Source organism: Oncorhynchus nerka, linkage group LG7, assembly GCF_034236695.1.
Source record: "Oncorhynchus nerka isolate Pitt River linkage group LG7, Oner_Uvic_2.0, whole genome shotgun sequence".
NCBI classification, from domain to species: domain Eukaryota; kingdom Metazoa; phylum Chordata; class Actinopteri; order Salmoniformes; family Salmonidae; genus Oncorhynchus; species Oncorhynchus nerka.
In genome coordinates, this window is record NC_088402.1 from 5,747,628 (window position 1) to 5,763,383 (window position 15,756).

Here is a 15,756-nt window from a genome sequence, read left to right on the forward strand (position 1 = left end):
TATTGTGTCTGTTATCGACAGAGATGCCAACAGGAAATACAGTTCAGAAATAGAGTCTGTTGAACTGAATTAAAACATCTGGTTGCTGGGAAAATAAACACAGACACACGCAGAGACACACATACACAGAGAGAGAGAGAGAGAGAGAGAGAGAGAGAGAGAGAGAGAGAGAGAGAGAGAGAGAGAGAGAGAGAGAGAGACAGACAGAGAGAGAGAGAGAGAGAGACGCAGACACACAGACACACAAACCTCCATTAAATCCTGATAATGATATGATCCACCAGTCAATGCAGTGCAGATGTTGCTGATTAGCCGCATTATGACGACAACCAAGGAAAGATAGCTGTATCTCTCTGTTTCCTTCCACTTTTTTTCAGTCTGGGTGACATGGTTTTTCCTCTCTCTCTCCTCTATTTGTATGTTCCTGTCAGGAGTTAAACCAGCATTAACCCTGAAAGTGCCAACATATTATTTTTTTGCATAAACCGGCCAAAAAAGAGGTAAAGAATGTTTTGCCCAAAGAGACTGTCTGTCAAACAGCAAAACATGTTATTTTATTCTTTTATTAACCTTTGTAACACAAGTAAATTGTTTTTTGTTTTTTATTTCACACATTTATAATCAATGTTTCAAAATATGCATTTCTGTATGTTTTTCATGTTTTAAATCGATATTTGATTTTGTATGTGATATGGTGATATCGTATGTACTGTAGCTGCAGGATCTTAGTTTGAGACAGTTTTGCTACAGTAGGAAAATAAACCTGCAGCAAAAGACAACGTACATTTTTGCGTGGATTAACGGGAATTTTTTGTAGGCGTTGAAACATATTTTTTTTGAAAGGAAAGAGAAATTACGAGTTCACAAATGACAGAGAGAGAGCGAGAGAGACAGACAAACAGAGAGAGAGAGAGAGAAACAGAGAGAGAGAGAGAGACCTCAGCTGCCCTATCAAATCTAAAAATGTCAAGCAGACAACACAAGAAAATTAACAACAATGACAAACAGTTTGATGAAAAAAGGAAAAACAATTATGACCCAGATGCAGACAGAGTTGAAGAAACGTTTATTTCTAACAAAAGTGACAGGCAAACGACAGGACAAAGCAGGCAGGGGTCAATAATAATCCAGAACGGTACAAAATGGCAGGCAGTCTCAGTGTCAGGGCTGGCAGAATGGTAAACAATGGGAAGGACTAGAAAACAGGAGCAGGAGAACAGGTAGAAGCAGGGAAACAAACACGGGTAGGTTTTTACAAACAAAACAAACTGGCAACAGACAAACAGAGAACACAGGTATAAATACACAGGGGGTAACGGGGGAAAGATGGGCGACACCTTGAGGGGGGTGGAGACAATCACAAAGATAGTTGAAACAAAGCAGGGTGTGACACTTGCACTATGGTGAATCACTAAAACAATACAGAAATAGAAGACAGAAAAAGAAGGAAGAGCACATCAGAAATCAGCTCAATGTACTTGAAGAACCCATAGAAATGAACGACTTTTGGGAAAATTTGAAAACTCTAAACAACAACACGAAGAGTTATCTATCAAACATGGAGAGATAAACCACTTCTTCTGTTTGGCTCCTTAACAAAAAACAAACAGCAAAAACATGGAAATGATCAAACACAAATTGTATAATCAACAACTAGAATGAATAGGGGGAATAGAATGAATAGGGGGAATAGAATGAATAGGGGAATAGAATGAATAGGGGGAATAGAATGAATAGGGGAATAGAATGAATAGGGGGAATAGAATGAATAGGGGGAATAGAATGAATAGGGGGAATAGAATGAATAGGGGGACTAGAATGAATAGGGGGAATAGAATGAATAGGGGGAATAGAATGAATAGGGGGAATAGAATGAATAGGGGGAATAGAATGAATAGGGGGAATAGAATGAATAGGGGAATAGAATGAATAGGGGAATAGAATGAATAGGGGGAATAGAATGAATAGGGGAATAGAATGAATAGGGGAATAGAATGAATAGGGGACTAGAATGAATAGGGGGAATAGAATGAATAGGGGGAATAGAATGAATAGGGGGAATAGAATGAATAGGGGGAATAGAATGAATAGGGGGAATAGAATGAATAGGGGGAATAGAATGAATAGGGGGAATAGAATGAATAGGAGGAATAGAATGAATAGGGGGAATAGAATGAATAGGAGGAATAGAATGAATAGGGGGAATAGAATGAATAACCTACTTGAACCTCCAATTACATTGAATTAACTACAGGACGAATTACAAAATGGTATCCTAAATTAAATATATAGACCACAAATTCCAAACGGCTTAAACTCTTTAAAATCATCCTCAGATCTGTTATATTCCCTCATATTAGGAACCAAGGATTTATCACCCCAATCCACAAAGTGGAGACAGATTTGACCCCAATAACTACCATGGGCTATGTGTCAACAACAGCAACCTTAGGAAAATCCTCTGCAATATCATTAATAGCAGGCTCATACATTTCCTCAGTGAAAACAATGTACTTAGAAAATGTCAAATTGTCTTTTTACCAAATTACAGCACGACAGACCATGTATTCACCCTGCACCCTAATTAGCAAACAATTAGCAAACAAACAAACCAAAACAAAGGCAAAATCTTTTTTTAGACTCAATTTGGGCCTGTAATACAAATGGATGGAAAGTGGTGTTGGGGGAAAAACGTCCAACGTTATAAAATCCATGTACACAGACAACAAATGTGTGGTAAAAATTGGCAAAAAACACATGTTTCTTTACACAGGGCTGGGGGGTGAGACAGGGAGACAGTGATGCAGCTTAAGCCCCACCCTCATATATCAACGAATTGTCGAGGACACTAGAACAGTCTGCTGCATCCGGCCTCACCCTATTAGAATTTGAAGTCAAATGTCTACTGTTTGCTGATGATCTGGTGCTTCTGTCCCCAACTAAGGAGGGCCTACAGCAGCACCTAGATCTTTTTGAGCATGAAAAATTCGTGATGGTAAATGCCCGTTGAAACATATTGCAAATGTGAGATTTGCAATATGATTCAACAGTGAAAAAAACATCAGCAAATGGACATGGTGAAATCAACACAATGAGCGATGGAGAGGAACCACTATCACTGCCCGGCCATCCCGAGTTCATCAGGCCAGTCAATTTTGCATTTCTGCAGTATTTTTGAGCATGTCAAATTCATGATGGTACATGGCAAATGGACATAACATCCTGATTTGGCATTTTCAAATCTTTCATATTGCATTTGAACATTTCTTATGACATTTGGCCCCAAAAAAAGTGACTTTTGACTTCCTATGAAATCATATTGTGGACAAAACATATGCCTTATGCAGTAAAAAAAATAAAAAAAATAATGATAATACATTTGGACAAAAGTATATTCATACAGTTCTTACACATGTGTAATTGACAAAAAAAAATCGAAAGAATTTCGAAAAACGGTCCAGAAACTTTTTTTTACTTTTTTAAGGGTGTAATCTTTTAATTTTTTTTTTTACACTTTTTCAAAATTGTACTTTTGGATGTTGACTTGTCTTATATTTGCAATATGAAAAACCACGGAGGAGCGCACTCGCCACCTGTTGGATATTTTAAAGTGTTACACCTGTCATTTGCAATCAACTTTGAACGAAACAACGCCGAATTGAGTGGTTTTGGACACCGTGTATATGGTTTGTCCAGTGCCAATGACTTCCCATTCATTTTTGTCCATTTCAGTTCCATCCACTTCAGCACAGATTCTGTTAGACCTGGGCCCTAATTTCCACAAAGCTGTGAACGATCTGAGAGACAAGGCAAAAAGGGCCTTTCTATGCCATCAAAAGAAACGTAAAAATTGTCATACAAATTAGGATCTGGCTAGAAATACTTGAATCAGTTTAATAACCCATTGCCCTTTATGGTTGAGAGGTCTGGAGTCCACTCACCAACCAAGATTTCACAAAATGTCACAAACACCAAATTGAGACTTAGCTTGCAGAATACTGCAATAATATCCTTCGTGTACATTGTAAAACACCAAATAATGCATGCAGAGAAGAATTAGGCCAATACCCGCTAATTGTAAAAATCCAGAAAAGAGCCATTAAATTCTACAACCACCTAAAAGGAAGCGATTCCCAAACCTTCCATAACAAAGTAATCACTTACAGAGAGATGAACCTGGAGAAGAGTCCCCTTGTAATGATCTGGGTGTCGTGGGTGCGAAGTCAGGCGCAACGGGAGGAGATGGCAGGACTTAGAGAACCGATCCACAATCGCCAAAACCGTAGTGTTCCCCTGAGACAGGGGGAGATTGGTCAGGAAATCTAGGGATAGGTGAGACCATGGCCATTGTGGAACGAGGAGGGGTTGTAACTTCCCTCTAGGAAGGTGCCTAGGAGCCTTACTCTGGGCACATACCAAACAGGAAGAGCGATAAACCCTAACGTCCCTAGCCAAGGTGGGCCACCAATACCTCCCCCGGAGGCTCCCCACTGTCCTTGCCACCCCAGGGTGATCCGAGGAAGGTAGGACATGAGCCCACCGAATCAGTTGGTCCCAGAGACCAAGCAGCACGTACTTCCGCCCAGCCGGACACTGAGGAGGCGCGGACTCCGCCCGTAACGCCCGCTCGATGTCCGAGTCCACCTCCCATACCACTGGTGCTACCAGCTTTGAGGGGAGCCCGGTCTATAAGACAATGTAAACCGAAACCGGGTGAAGAACATGGCCCACCTTACCTGACGTGGGTTCAGTCTCCTAGCTGCCTGAATATATTCCAGATTCTGGTGGTCGGTCCAGATGAGAAAGGGGTGCTTAGCCCCCTCAAGACAGCCCTGACCACCGCTAACAACTCCCGGTCCCCCACATCATAGTTACACTCCGCTGGACTGAGCTTCCTCGAAAAGAAAGCGCAGGGGCGGAGTTTTGGTGGCGTACCCAAGCGCTGTGATAGCACGGCACCCACCCCAGCCTCGGAAGCGTCCACCTCCACTATGAATGCTAGAGAGGGGTCCGGGTTCGCCAACATGGGTGAACAGCGCCTTCAACCTGTTGAAAGCTCCGTCCGCCTCTGTTGACCACCGCAAACGCACCGGGTCCCCCTTCAGCAGTGAGGTAATGGGAGCCGCTACCTGGCCAAAACCCCGGATAAACCTCCGGTAGTAGTTGGCAAAACCCAAAAACCGCTGCACCTCCTTCACCGTGGTCGGAGTCGGCCAATTACGCATGGCCTTAATGCGGTCACCCTCCATCACCACCCCCGAGGTGGAAATGCGATAACCCAGGAAGGAGACGGCTCGTTTGGAGAACACACACTTCTCAGCCTTGACATATAGGTCCAGCAGTCTACCAAGCACCTTGCGTACCAGAGACACATGCGCGGAGCGGGTGGCTGAGTAGATCAGAATGTCATCGATATAAGGCATGATGAGGTACTCAAAGTGGCCCAATGTGGTACTAAATGCGGTTTTCCACTCGTCTCCCTTCCGAATACGCAGCAGACTATACGCGCTCCTGAGATCCAGTTTTGTGAAGAACTGCGCTCCGTGAAATGATAGCGATAAGAGGTAGTGGGTAACTAAACCCCACTGTGATGGCATTTAGACCTCTATAATCAATACATGGACGCAAACCTCCCTCCTTTTTCTTCAAAATGAAACTTGAGGAGACGGGTGAGATGGAGGGCCGAATGTACCCGTGTCCGAGAGACTCCGTGACATATGTCTCCATAGCCAACGTCTCCTCCTGGGACACGTGACTCTTGGGAAGCACAGCGTTTACCTGGAAAGCTATCGCACAATCCCCTCCCGGTCGATGAGGTGGTAATTTAGTCGCTTTCTTTTTACTGAAAGCGATTGCCAAATCGGCATACTCAGGGGGGATGCGCACCGTGGAACCCTGGTCTGGAATCTCCACCGACGTGGCACCGATGGAAACTACCAGACACCTTCCAGAACACTCCTCTGACCACCCCTGGAGAACCCCCTGTCTCCACGAAATCTTAGGATTGTGCAAGGCCAGCCAGGGAATCCCAGGCACCACTGGAAACGTAGGCGAATCAATAATATAAAGACTGATACGCTCCCTATGATTCCCCTGCGTCACCATGTCCAGTTGAACCGTGGCCTCCCTGACCATCCCTGACCCTAATGGCCGGCTATCTAGGGAGTGCATGGGAAAGGGAGAATCTATCGGCACAAGCCGGGACACCTAATTAAGGGCGAGTCCGCGATCCATAAAGTTCCTAGCTGCGCCTGAATCGACTAGCGCTCTATGCTGGGAAGAGGGGAAAATGTAAGGAAAAAAATCAAGACAAACATGTGACCAACAGGGGGTTCTGGGTGAGTTTGGTGCTGACTCACCTGGGGTGACCGAGATGCCTGCCATCTCGACTCCCAGACGGACCCCCCCAGCACCGAGAATATTGAGGTAGAAGACAATGCACCGAGTTCCTTCTACAATGCCGACGGTTTTTACCCCTGTTTGAAAACTAAGGCAGGGAAAATGTTAGTTACTGGTGTGTCAACTGGTTGTTCCTACACCATTCCGACCGCTGGTGCTGTCACTGGCCCATGACTAGGCGTTGTCCGGACATTTGGGGATCACAGACTTATAACCGAGTCCTTCGACATTTTTTTCTGGCCAAGTTTGCAGTCTGACATCTGGCACTATCACAAATAATAAACTTTTTTTTTTTAAATAGAAAATTAATGCAAAATCTTTTCCGGTTAAACATTCCCAGCATCCAATCCTATTGAATATGTTTTCCCTTCGTTCCTGCCCGGATGTACTATCTTTTGGTTACACTACACGTGGCTTTGCATTCGCTATCTGTTTCGTTGCTTTCACTGACAGTCTTTCCGAGTGAGAGTTTTGGCATTATTAACATGTTAGCCCACTAACTGGTGTCCCCGCACATTGGCTACCCAGACTATCTGCATTGGGTCCCGCCACCCACCAACCCCTCTTTTACGTACTGCTACTCTCTGTTTATCGTAAGTATAGTCACTTTGACCAAAACTATATGTACATAGTACCTCAATTAGCCCGACTAACCTGTGCCTCGCTACCATTGTTTTTCAGTCATTTTACAGTTTGTATTTTTTTACTTATCCATTGTTCACCTAATACCTTAAAAAAATTGCCCTCTTGGTTAGGCATTTGGGAAAGCATTTCACTGTAAGGTCTACCCCTGTTGTATTTGGCGGATGTGACACAATTTGATTTGTTATAACAGCAGTCTGTTCTCTATATAACATGTTATAACAGCAGTCTGTTCTCTATATAACATGTTATAACAGCAGTCTGTTCTCTGTATAATACCAGTAGTAAGTTCTCTATATAACATGTTATAACAGCAGTCTGTTCTCTGTATAATACCAGTAGTAAGTTCTCTATATAACATGTTATAACAGCAGTCTGTTCTCTGTATAACATGTTATAACAGCAGTCTGTTCTCTATATAACAACATGTTATAACAGCAGTCTGTTCTCTTTATAATACCAGTAGTAAGTTCTCTATATAACATGTTATAACAGTTCTGTGTTCTCATAATCCATCTAAAACAGCACAGGTCATTCTAACCAGTAGCATAACACAAACACACAAACACACTGCATGATTCCACCAGCTAGACCGTCATCAGTCAGCTTGAATGCTTCATTTCACCACATTCACCTGTGTTAATGTGTTCACGCCACATGCTAAACAGGTAATCCCTCTTCAGTGACAATAACGTGTGTTCGTCACGCTGCAAATCTGACACGTTCCATTTGCTTTTCTGTGCCACTTTGATTACCCCAGTCTTTCTCACACACCTCGCCTCATGTGACTTGTGGCCCCCACACACACACCTCACATAACTGGTTGCCCCCGATGCTTTTCCTGTGGAACGCTGGGCTTGCTTTATTAGAAATGTGTTCAGTTATTCTAATTTGAAATGGTAATAAAGTAATTTCACGGCGTGTTGAACAACCTCCTCGTTATGGTTAGATTCACTGTGTCTCTCAAATCACACCATATTCTGTCCACACCCTGATCTTTTTCACCTGTCTTTGTGCTTGTCTCCACCCCCTCTCCAGATGTCACCCATCTTCCCCATTATCCCTTGTGTATTTATACCTGTGTTCTCTGTTTGTCTTTTGCCAGTTTGTCAAGTCAACCAGCGTTTTTGTGTCAGCTCCTGCTTTTCCCCAGTCTCTATTTTCTCGTCCTCCTGGATTTTGACCCTTGCCTGTCCTGATCCTGTACCCACCAGCCTGACCACTCTGCCTGCCTGCCATCCTGTACCTTTGCCCCCACCTCTGGATTACCGACCTCTGCCTGACCCTGAGCCTGCCTGCCGTCCTGTACCTTTTCCCCTGCTGCTGTAATAAACATTTCTACTTTGACACTGTCTGCATCTGGTCTTAACCTTAATATTCTATATTTATCAATGCCTTTACCAGAAATATCTGTCAGCTTACAGTTAACCTCACTAGGGTAGGGGGCAGCATTTGGAATTTTGGATGAAAAGTGTGCCAAAGGTAAACTGCCTGCTACTCAGGTCCAAAAGCTAGGATATGCATATAAGTTGCATATAAGGTGCAGTTGGATAGAAAACACTCTAAAGTTTCCAAAACTGATGAAATAATGTCTGCGAGTATAACAGAACTGATATGGCAGGCGAAAACCTGAGGATAATCCATCCAGGAAGTGCTATTTTGAAATGCCTGTTTTTCCATTTAAAGCCTATCCACCATACAAAGACTTATGACCCAGTTCACGATCCCTATGGATTCCACTACATGTGGCCAGTCTTTAGGCATTGTTTCAGGCTTTTTCTCTGAAAAATTAGGGAGAACCACCACTTCCAATGAGAGGCCAGTGGAAATTTCCAGACATGAGTCCAACGTGTTACCGGGAGCGCGCATTTCTTGTTTCTCCTTTTCTATTGACGAAGCTATTGTCCGGTTGAAATATGATAGATTATTTATAACAAAAACAACCTGACGATTGATTATAAACATAATTTGACATGTTTCACGCGCTTTGTTCCAATGGGTTGCTGAACAAAACGCACCAAGAAATAGTTTTTTTTATATAAAGAGGGACTTTATCGAACAAAACAAACATTTATTATGTAACATGGAGTCTTGGGAGTACAATCATATGAAGATCATCAAAGGTAAGCGATTTTATCTCTATTTCTGACATATGTTACTCCTCTGCTTGGCTGGTTACTGGTTGTAATGATTTCTATGCTGGGCGCTGTTCTCAGATAATCGCATGGTTTGCATTCGCCGTAAAGCCTTTTTGAAATCTGACATGTTGGCTGGATTCACAACAAGTGTAGTTTTAATTTGGTGTATTGCATATCTGATTTCATGAAAGTAAAAAAAAATATAGTCATTTATTGGAATTTGGCGCTCTGCATTTTCACTGGAGGGACGCTAGCCCCACGTATCCCAGAGAGGTTAATGAATGGCTGGAACACTGACTGAGCATTGGCTATTCTCTAAGGCATAACTATGTACTCGTAGTGACCACCGTGTTGAAATCTGTCTTCCATCCAAGTCCCTCCCAGATGCAGATAAGATTGTAGGCGCTCTGCAGGTCCAATTTGCTGAAGGACCAGGCCCCGCAGAGCTGTTCAATCACTGCCGGCACCAACGTAATGGTATTCAGTGATGATTGCATTCAGACTTCTGTAATCAAGGCACGGGCATAACCCTCCATCCTTCTTTGCCACAAAGAAGAAGCCTGCCGATGCAGGGGAGGTGGACGTGCAGATGAAACCTTGTTGAAGCGCCTGATATACTCCTCCATACCCTTGGTTTCAGCGACCGACAGAGGGTAGATGCGGCTGCAGTGCCTGGATCACTTCTCGCACGACTCTTCTGAATAGGGTGCGGAGCGCCAGCTCGTTCCATCCGCTGGATGCTGCCACTGTCCGGAAGATGAGGGCATACTCCGCAGCAGTCTGGTCATTGGAAGCCAGCTCCTCCTCCCAGACAGTCATAGCCCACTCCAATGCCTGTCCGGTCAGCAGAGAAATAACCTTGGCAACCTTGGTTCTCTTGGTTCTCTTGGTGTGGGCTCCCATCTGATGAGCGAAATAGAGATAGCACTGGAGAAGAAAGCCACGACATTTGCCTCATATTTGTCGAGGGAGGGACAAACGGTCATTGTTGACCTGGGTGGATTGCTGTTTGGGCTGGCTTGCTGGGTTGACTTGTGGTCGAGAATCCTCCGCTAGGTGGAGGTGAAGCTCCTCGGGTCGAGACATTAAAGAACGAGGAGGACCTCATCCATAGCTGTACCCAGTTGCACCAGTTGGTCGTGCTGTTGGCAAAGTAAGTCTCCCTGTTCGCCAACCATCTGGGAGATGTCACGATGATGCTGCGAGTCAGGTGGTGAGTTTAATAATATTAAAGAACAGAGCGATACATAACAAGAGCGTGACTGGACATGAACACAGAACTAAGACTGCCTGAAGAGTGATGCTAGGGAGTAATGGATAAAGGGGGAGTAATTTTATTTGACCTTTTATTTAACCTCATAGTCCGACCAAACCCGTATGCGGTAGCGTAACTACAGCCTCAAGCTCATTAGCATAACGCAACGTTAGCGATTTCTAAAAATCGCAAATGAAATGAAATAAATATGCCTGTTCTCAAGCTTATCCTTTTCTTAACAATCCTGTCGTCTCAGATTTTCAAAATACGCTTTAGAACCAGAGAAAATCACTAATTTGTGTAAGAGTGGTGTTAGCTAGCTTAGCATTAGCGTTAGCATTTAGCACGCAACATATTCACAAAAACCAGCCAAGGAATCAAATAAAATAATTTACCTTTGAAGAACTTCAGATGTTTCAATGAGGAGACTCTCAGTTACATAGCAGATGTCCAGTTTTTCCTGAAAGATTCTTGTGTAGGACACATCGTTACCTTTTGTTCCTATGCATATGGCTACCGAAACTAACCGAAAATTCAGTCACCTACATGTCGAACTTTTTTCCGAATTAACTCCATAATATCGACTGAAACATGGAAAACGTTGTTTGAATCAATCCTGAAGGTGGTTTGTCATATTTCTCTCCATTGAAAGCACCGTCCTTGTAGCCTGGTTTGTTCTGAGATTTGAATGGAAAAATACCGGGACCTGACTTTTGCGCACCGATTGCCACGCAGACACCAAGCGGGACACCTGGTAAATGTAGTCCCTTATGGTCAATCTTCCAATGATATGCCTACAAATACGTCACAATGCTGCAAAGACCTTGGGGAAACAAGAGAAAGAGTCCGTTCATTCCTGTCGCATTCACAGCCATATAAGGCGATCATGGAAAACGTAGCCTCAGAAATCCTGTGCATTTCCTGGTCGGTCATACATCTTGGTTTTGCCCGAAGCATTTGTTCTAAGGGACTCACAGTGAAAATCTTTGCATTTCTGGAAACGTAAAACTGTCTTCTTTCCAAAACTATCAATTCCAAGCATATTCGAGCATCTTTTCGTGACAAAATATTGCGCTTAAAACGGGCACGTCTTTTTATCCAAAAATGAAATACTGCCCCTAGAGTCTTAACAGGTTAACTAGGCAAGTCAGTGTAATAAGAACAAATTCTTATTTTACAATGACGGCCTAGGAACAGTGGGTTAACAGCCTTGTTCAGGGGCAGAACGACAGATTTGTACCTTGTCAGCTCGGGGGCTTGAACTTGGAGTGATGAAGTCCAGGTGAACTAAGACTGCCTGAAGAGTGATGCTAGAGAGTGATGGGGGAGTAATAAAGTCCAGGTGTGTCTCATGATTGGGCGCAGGTGTGCGTGGTGATGGGTTGCCAGGTGTGCGTAGTGATGGGTTGCCAGGTGAGCGTAGTGATGGGTTGCCAGGTGTGCGTAATGATGGGTTGCCAGGACCTGTGGTTGGTTAACCGGCGACGATGAGCACCGGAGCAGGAGTGGATATGACACATATCTTGAAAAGCAACACATTTTTTGGACTGTCAACAATGGACTAACGAAACAAATACTCGTTTTTCTTTAAGGTTAGGGCTAAAGTTAGGGTAAGGTTTAGGGTTATCAGATAGTTAGCCTCGTCAGTCTTCGTCAGTCTTCGTCAGCCCTCGTCAGCCCTCGTCAGCCCTCGTCAGCCCTCATCCCGGATGTTTCTGAATTCCATAATGTCTCGGAAATCTGAGTATTGTCATCACAGTGAATATGTTCCAATGTACTCTCAATTGTTACCTAATTTCACAAATTACTGAATCATCCCTGTCAGAGTGTCCTTAGTGTGTTATTACCCAGTCCTTCCTATCTGTACTGTCTTTAGTGTGTTATTACCCAGTCCTTCCTATCTGTACTGTCCTTAGTGTGTTATTACCCAGTCCTTCCTATCTGTACTGTCTTTAGTGTTATTAACCAGTCCTACCTACCTGTACTGTCCTTAGTGTGTTATTACCCAGTCCTTCCTATCTGTACTGTCCTTAGTGTGTTATTACCCAGTCATACCTACCTGTACTGTCTTTAGTGTGTTATTACCCAGTCCTTCCTATCTGTACTGTCCTTAGTGTGTTATTACCCAGTCATACCTACCTGTACTGTCTTTAGTGTGTTATTACCCAGTCCTTCCTATCTGTACTGTCCTCAGTGTGTTATTACCCAGTCCTTCCTATCTGTACTGTCCTTAGTGTGTTATTACCCAGTCCTTCCTATCTGTACTGTCCTTAGTGTGTTATTACCCAGTCCTTCCTATCTGTACTGTCCTTAGTGTTATTACCCAGTCCTACCTACTTGTACTGTCTTTAGTGTGTTATTACCCAGTCCTACCTACCTGTACTGTCTTTAGTGTGTTATTAACCAGTCCCTACCTATCTGTACTGTCCTTAGTGTGTTATTACCCAGTCCTACCTATCTGTACTGTCTTTAGTGTGTTATTACCCAGTCCTTCCTATCTGTACTGTCCTTAGTGTGTTATTACCCAGTCCTTCCTATCTGTACTGTCTTTAGTGTTATTAACCAGTCCTACCTACCTGTACTGTCCTTAGTGTGTTATTACCCAGTCCTTCCTATCTGTACTGTCCTTAGTGTGTTATTACCCAGTCCTACCTACCTGTACTGTCCTTAGTGTGTTATTACCCAGTCCTACCTACCTGTACTGTCTTTAGTGTGTTATTACCCAGTCCTTCCTATCTGTACTGTCCTTAGTGTTATTACCCAGTCCTACCTACTTGTACTGTCTTTAGTGTGTTATTACCCAGTCCTCCTATCTGTACTGTCTTTAGTGTGTTATTACCCAGTCCTTCCTATCTGTACTGTCCTTAGTGTGTTATTACCCAGTCCTTCCTATCTGTACTGTCCTCAGTGTGTTATTAACCAGTCCTTCCTATCTGTACTGTCCTTAGTGTGTTATTACCCAGTCCTTCCTATCTGTACTGTCCTTAGTGTGTTATTACCCAGTCCTTCCTATCTGTACTGTCCTTAGTGTGTTATTACCCAGTCCTTCCTATCTGTACTGTCCTTAGTGTGTTATTACCCAGTCCTTCCTATCTGTACTGTCCTTAGTGTGTTATTACCCAGTCCTTCCTATCTGTACTGTCCTTGTGTTATTACCCAGTCCTTCCTATCTGCACTGTCCTTAGTTATTACCCAGTCCTTCCTATCTGTACTGTCCTTAGTGTGTCCTACCTTACCTTTAGTGTGTTATTACAGTCCTTCCTGTACTCTTTAGTACCCAGTCCTTCCTATCTGTACTGTCCTTAGTTATTACCCCTACCTACTTGTCCTTCCTCCTATCTGTACTGTCTTTAGTGTGTTATTACCCAGTCCTTCCTATCTGTACTGTCCTTAGTGTGTTATTACCCAGTCCTTCCTATCTGTACTGTCTTTAGTGTGTTATTACCCAGTCCTTCCTATCTGTACTGTCCTTAGTGTTATTACCCAGTCCTACCTACTTGTACTGTCTTTAGTGTGTTATTACCCAGTCCTTCCTATCTGTACTGTCTTTAGTGTGTTATTACCCAGTTATTAACCAGTCCTACCTATCTGTCTTTAGTGTTATTACCTTCCTATCTGTACTGTCCTTAGTGTGTTATTACCCAGTCCTTCCTATCTGTACTGTCCTTCCTAGTGTGTTATTAACCCAGTCCTTCCTATCTGTACTGTCCTTAGTGTGTTATTACCCAGTCCTTCCTATCTGTACTGTCCTTAGTGTGTTATTACCCAGTCCTTCCTCCTGTACTGTCTGTATTACTCCTACCTACCTGTCTGTCTTAGTGTGTTATTACCCAGTCCTTCCTATCTGTACTGTCCTTAGTGTTATTACCCAGTCCTACCTACCTGTACTGTCTTTAGTGTGTTATTACCCAGTCCTACCTACCTGTACTGTCTTTAGTGTGTTATTACCCAGTCCTTACCTATCTGTACTGTCCTTAGTGTTATTACCCAGTAACCTTCCTATCTGTACTGTCCTTAGTGTGTTATTACCCAGTCCTTCCTATCTATCTGTACTGTCCTTATCTGTACTGTCCTTAGTTATTACCCAGTCCTTCCTATCTGTACTGTCCTTAGTGTGTTATACCCAGTCCTTCCTATCTGTACTGTCTTTAGTGTGTTATTACCTCCTCCTATCTGTACTGTCCTTAGTGTGTTATTACCCAGTCCTTCCTATCTGTACTGTCCTTAGTGTGTTATTACCCAGTCCTTCCTATCTGTACTGTCTTTAGTGTGTTATTACCCAGTCCTTCCTATCTGTACTGTCCTTAGTGTGTTATTACCCAGTCCTTCCTATCTGTACTGTCCTTAGTGTGTTATTACCCAGTCCTTCCTATCTGTACTGTCCTTAGTGTGTTATTACCCAGTCCTTCCTATCTGTACTGTCCTTAGTGTGTTATTACCCAGTCCTTCCTATCTGTACTGTCCTTAGTGTGTTATTACCCAGTCCTTCCTATCTGTACTGTCCTTAGTGTTATTACCCAGTCCTTCCTATCTGTACTGTCCTTAGTCCAGTCCTCCTATCTGTACTGTCCTTAGTGTGTTATTACCCAGTCCTTCCTATCTGTACTGTCCTCCTTCCTATCTGTACTGTCCTTAGTGTGTTATTACCCAGTCCTTCCTATCTGTACTGTCCTTAGTGTGTTATTACCCAGTCCTTCCTATCTGTACTGTCCTTAGTGTGTTATTACCCAGTCCTTCCTATCTGTACTGTCCTTAGTGTTATTACCCAGTCCTTCCTATCTGTACTGTCCTTAGTGTGTTATTACCCAGTCCTTCCTATCTGTACTGTCCTCAGTGTGTTATTACCCAGTCCTTCCTATCTGTACTGTCCTTAGTGTGTTATTAACCAGTCCTTCCTTTATGTAGGCAGACTCAACAGCCTTGGTTTCTCAAAATGATTGTCTCGCCTGGTTCACCAACTACTTCTCTGATTGAGTTCAGAACAACTCGAAGATCCTGTTGTCCCGACCTCTGGCAGCCTAGATGGGGGTGCTACATGGTTCAATTCTCTGTATACATCAATGATGTCGCTCTTGCTGCTGGTGAGTCTCTGATCCACCTCTACGCAGACGACACCATTCTGTATACCTCTGGCCCTTCTTTGGACACTGTGTTAACTAACCTCCAGACGAGCTGCAATGCCATACAACTCTCCTTCCGTGGCCTCCAACTGCTCTTAAATGCAAGTAAAACTAAATGCATGCTCTTCAACCGATCGCTGCCTGCACCTGCCCGCCCGTCCAGCGTCACTACACTGGACGGTTCTGACTTAGAATATGTGGA